Raw genomic sequence first — 6,000 nt, forward strand, 5'->3', positions numbered from 1 at the left:
TATGCAGCACAGCAGCCTTTAAAAAAAATAAATTAGCAGAAAACACTCCAAATGGTGCTCATTAGACGTGCTACTTGCTAAGAAAAATATTTCTCCTTCACATTTCTTTTGTTTACACAGATTACTTACAGACATTAGTATGATTTCACTACGGTAATTCTAAGAGAAGTGCGTGTTCAGTGACTTCTGAGCAGAGCTTTCTCTCCGCACAATAAGTATAAATGGCTTTAATAACAGTGTGTGAGAGCTTTTTCTCTGTGACTTGTCAAACTGGGAAACTTTTATGTGCTATAAAAATATCAAGGAGTACATAAGCCTTTGCGTTAGTTGCTTAAGAAATTCCCCGAACTTAAAAGGTGCACTCGGTACGTTTTTTGTTTACATTTTGCTGGCTCTCGTTTAGCGGTTTTAAACTTTACGCGGACGCCTATTTGCGTGGACGTATGACGTTTATACCCGAGCTGTCGATTTTATTTTGTGTCTTTCTCCATCATATACTATTTACGACATACAATCCATAATGGTCATTCTTGAATTCAAACTCATTCGGTTATGTCATGTCTAATATTAGTAGTAGTAGTAGTAGTAACTCTCACTTTTTCCACCAGCCTTGGTTCCGAAAGTATTTTCCCATTCATATTTTTCCATATGGGGTTTTAAAGTCTTTGTTAAAAGGTTATAAGCCATGAACCAAAACCAACCCGCTACGAGGTAAATCACCACATTACAAACTTTGATTTGAAGCAAAAAGGTATTTGAAAATTGGACAAAAAGACAAACGGCTTTAATCACTAATCCCACAAAGCATTGCGAATGACAGACAAAATAAAAGAGAAGGATAACTATAAAACTACTGATTTAAAGATATTGATTTTGTATATATGGAGCAACATATCCTAGGTTTATTGCAAAATATAAAAGTAATATTTAAGTAGTTTGAGAGTGCAGGCAAGGTGACTTGCGTCATTCACAGTGCTTCACGGGAGTGGGCGGGCGCTAAGGAGTTCTTTTGGTGTGATTTGCTTGCAAAATATTAGTTAAAAAGTACGTCGAAATCATGCAGACTGATTGCTGAAAGCAAATACCATTCATTAACAAACATGTAACTCACAGCAAGTCTGTCTTTAAAGATGTATTGTTTAAGTTATCATTACAAATCAATTCCCCTTTGGAGAAAATGAATGGGATTTTTACTTCTGGTGTGGTGACAAATCAGGTCCTCCTCGAAATCGGGTCTATGTTAGGACCCAAAGCAATCCCATTTGCTCAAATTACTTTTAATATGCACTCGGATTACAATTCCTAAAAAAGTCATGTTATGGTAAATTCTGTTTGATACAATGACCATCAATGTCTGTATTATGTACGAGCATAGTATACAGATACCCGGTTAGCCTGATAGCTTAGCTTATTGCCCTAAATGTATTCCCAATTATCTTCAATGTAATTACATGTTAAATTAAGTGTTACACGTCCAATTATTTCAGTTATAAAAATAATAATGATGTTCATTTATTCACCTAACAGGCTGTTATGATTTTATTTATTAACAGTTTATCAAGTGAAAGAAAGACACATTCAATTATGCACTGTAGAGTAACCCATACATGTCCTTAACCATTAACTGATAACGCCCCGATTTGTCAGGACACCAGTATGGACAGTTGCACTTTATTGCATGACACAGCAGGTCATGTGATCTCAACATGGCAGCACCCATGATTGGGCGACCCTCTCCATGTAGAACACATTTCAAACTTTTTTTAGCAAAAGATTACTGAGAGCACGTTTAAAAGACTTTAGGGTGGTAGGAAAAATATAATTTGCCCAAATAGTGGAATTATGTGTCAAGTGCATTTTTACTTAAAATGTAAAAAAAAGTAAAAAGTCTCCACAAACAAACAACTGTCATGTAGATGCATGCACATGAAAAAATATTGAGGGGCCAAACTCTGCCAAATCAGATTGCTAGAGTAAGCCTCTGACTATATAAAGCCTATAAAGTAAACCCTGTCTCACTTTGGACTTGTCTGCAGAGAACGAACAGAGCGCATATATATATATCATTGATCAGAGTTTCTTTCTAAACGCCATCTCCCCCGATTATCAGTGACTCCCTGTTGGCTTCGATCAATACCTGCATTCACGCTGGAATTAGATTTCACTCTTCCGTCTGTCAAGTGTTGGGCAGCCATTTGCGTGCATATGGAGCAAGTTGAGAGAACGTCCTCACTTACGTAAATGGCTGATGCATTTTCGACATCTTTTTTTTCCTAATTGTACAGGCTCACCGTACACTATCCGTGTGCCCTCGGCACAGTAGAGAGAACCCCCGCTCCACACAACAGCCCTAAAACACTCACTAAACAGCCCGTTTGAGATGATATCGTTGGAATACGAGCGTTAGATAGATTTAGATGGTGCTGTGTGTGTGTGTATTGGGCTTTTTCATTGTGTCTGAGCTGCTACTGCACTACTGTAGCCACAGCCGGGAGGACGCGAGGCTTTCTCCGCCAATCTGGGTTAACCCCTAGAGACACCAGATGAAACAATGAACGCCGTTTCACACATTTTAAAATGCCGCTTTGGCCAATAAACTTGTCAAAGTTGCTAGCTAAATATGACGGGCTTTTCGCGGAATCGCTCTTGAAATCGCCGCTCGATGTGCGATACGCCGCGGCGCAATCCCGAGCTCATTTTAATAGTATTAGCCAGCTACTTTGAACTGCTGCGTGTTCCACGCAAAATCCGCTATGCTATTGTCTGGCTTGCTCAGCAGACTCCCTCAAAGGCATTTTTAACCGTTAAGCCCATTCAATAACAGCATATGACGGTGGATTCGTGTGGAGGCTACGATTATAAACCATATCGCTCGCAAATTCCCCAATCCGATCCGATACCGGCTAGGCCGCGCTTGAATCCCCGGACTCACCTGACTCGCCTTTACCCTTCAGGTTCCTCTGGCTCCGGGTTCACTCTCCGATCCTGAAGCGCTGCTGTAGCTCTTCACGACCAGTCCCCGGCACCGGCAGGCAACACAAAAGCGCTGATTGGGCCTCGGCGAGCGCTCATCCCCTTGGTCTCTGCCCAGACAGACGGGTTATTGGTCGGCGGCTGTGTCGGAGACGCGCCCCTATTAAGGTGTATGTTGTTGTCTGTGTCTGGAGGGGAGGGGACAAGAAGCTCTGAAATGATGGGAACTAAATGGGTTGTTATGCGCGTCGTGTCGGCAGCACAAGGCGAGCTTACTACACTGACAGATAAATTGTGGACAGCCATATTAACTCCGTCTTCTTTCCGATCGACTGGAGCATTTTGAGGAACATTGTGGTGGGAAACCGCCGCGATTCCACACAACATTTGGACATTCTTCCAGCCGTTTCCCAAAAACTTACAGACCAACAAAACAGACTGCACTTTTTCGCAATGACAGATATGTGGTTTTAGAGGCCGCATAGGTGGACTGGAGTGAATCCTACGAAATTTCATCCTGCCATTGTGTGAAGCACCAAGGGTTAGGAAATGATTTTTTAACAAATTAGGCTGTTGTTCAGATCTGGATTATGTTGCAGGGACTGATATGACTAGGCTATCTCTAATGCAGCCATAAATGATAATCAATAAAAAAAAAGCGAGTTTATGATTTTTTTTCAGTTTAAGCAATTTCGATGTCCATTACAATACATATTGGTTCTGTTCATTGTAGACTGCGTTGTCTTGATAAGTGCATATTTGTAAACAAATCAAATAGCCTATGTATGGTAGCCTATTTAATGTTGATTTTCATTGAAGATGTACATTTAAGTACAGTGAGTGTAACATGGCAAACAAGTCCATTACAATACATATTGTTTCTGTTCATAATAGAATAAATATAATTATACATGTGATACATATGCAAGAAAAATAAATGCATTTTATGCAAAATAATTATCTTACAAGTGCATTTTTACTTAAAATTATGTGAAATTCATTTAACACGACATCCTGAAAATTAGCATAGTGTGTGTGTGTGGGGGGGGGGGGGGGGATAAGGGTCAAAATGATTGTAGACTGCTTTGTTTTGATGAGCGTATAATTGTAAAGAAATCAAATATGTATATTCTATGGTATTCTGTGTTGATTTTCATTGAATTTTAGAACAGTGAGTGTAACATGGCAAACAAAGAATGATATCTCTGCAGAAACAATTATGCATGTACATTTACTACATGGACAGTCCTTTATAGCATGTCTCATGCTCAAATAGTAATGTCTCCTACAGGGCTTGAACCTGCAACCTTTTGGTGACCAGCTCAGTTTTATATCTCCACAGTGCCGCTTCACTACAACACATCCAAAAAAAAGACAAGTTAAATGTCAATGCAATGCTGTGTTAATTTGATAGGCAAACATTTTTGCATACAAACCATCCATTTGATCAAATTTGTCAGGAGTGGAATGAAGATAATCTGACTCAGTTCTGGTGACGACTGTGGGATTTGCAGTATCACAATGAACATTATTAAAAATCAGTAAAATCTTCAATAGGGTACATGACTTATCTTGCAAATGACACCTCTTAGATTCACTTTAAAACAGTCAAACTTGTATTGCTTTATAATAAACATAACAGGTACAATTAGCTATCTCGTACCACGTTTAAAATAAAATGTTTGTCAGCTAAGCAACAATATGTGGTATGACAGACTGATTTAGCAATATGTGCCACTAAAATGAAAAACATCCGAGAAAAGTGACATCCACTGGAGTCTCAAGGAGAAATCAGTAGCATCTGCCCAATGTTTTCTGCAGCAAGATGCACATATTTAATTTGCTGTGCGTGTGAGAGATCTTTTACCTTTCTTTTGCTTGCTCTCATTTATTCTTATATTCGACACACTGATGGGGCAGTAGCACACACTGACTGAACAATACGATTCTCCTGACCTACTTACACATGCATGCATTGTTGCAGCCCAGAATACTAAGAGTGCAACATAGGTGTGAAACTCTGAAACTAAATGTTTCACGGAGAAAAATTAACAGTGTGTTATCGTTTGCACGTGCATATAGGGTAAAACCCATTCCCTGTGAAATCATTGTTACATGCAGCCTTTTTCTTCATCCGGGTATTGTTTACACTCACTGTTTTGATACTGTATCTCGCTCGTCATTTACTGTACGGACCGCAGCGTCTGACCCGTCAGTCGCGCGAGGAGCAGCTCTCTGCCTAACTGGAGCTGTCTTTGTGTTATAGGCAAGGAGGATTAGTGACAAATCGCAACATTTGTCCACCATAAACCAGCAAATCGTTTTAACCGAAGCTGGGTATGTATTGATGTTCACATAGAACTCTTTTATTGTTTGTCAACACTGAGGCTGAGACCTCTAGCGGCGGTTTGTGCTGTTTACGGCAGATTTACAACGCACGAGCCGAGTGAGTCACTGCAATATGGAGTGCATTAATAACTCACTACTGTCTACACCTACCACACGGCTCTGACTTACTCCATGTAACATCTTAGCACTGACTCTAAATGTTTACTTCATTAAATACACGAAAAACAATGAGTAACTGGCCTACTTCAAAAGAAATGACAAACTTAAAGGGATAGCTCACCAAAAAAGAGCATTCTGTCCTCATTTACTCACCCTAATGACTTTTTTCTTCCTCTGCAGAAACACAAAAGAAGATATATATATATATAAAAAAAAATCATGTTTCTGTCCATATTCAGTTAAAGTCCAGTGTTGTTTGGACACCTCTGACCTTCAGAAAGTCATACACGCTCTGAGAAAAAAATGGTACAAAAGATGTCACTGGGACGGTACCTTTTAAAAAGTTAGTAATATTTTCACTTTTGTGTACACAATGTGTTACTTTGAGCTACTTATATGCACTCTTTAGGTGCAAAGGTGTACCTTTTGAAAGGGTATACCGCCCCAGTGACAGCTTTTGTACCTTTTTTTCCTGAGAGGTTTGAAACAACATGAGGGTGAGAATATGATAATATGATG

General features: G+C 39.5%; 1 protein-coding gene across 2 annotated transcripts in view; it reads right to left on the minus strand.

The window, feature by feature from the left end:
- The window catches only part of gatad2b (GATA zinc finger domain containing 2B), a 43,815-nt gene extending 40,604 nt beyond the window's left edge, over positions 1 to 3,211 (minus strand). The window contains exon 1 of one of the 2 annotated variants that reach the window (XM_084423150.1): positions 2,933 to 3,211. The gene's annotated coding sequence lies outside the window, so the exon portion shown is untranslated. The remainder of the gene's footprint in view (positions 1 to 2,932) is intronic. The other variant, XM_084423149.1, reaches the window with a different exon arrangement.
- Positions 3,212 to 6,000: the final 2,789 nt, after the last annotated feature.

Source organism: Rutilus rutilus (genome assembly GCF_951802725.1).
Source record: "Rutilus rutilus genome assembly, chromosome: 11".
NCBI classification, from domain to species: Eukaryota; Metazoa; Chordata; class Actinopteri; order Cypriniformes; family Leuciscidae; genus Rutilus; species Rutilus rutilus.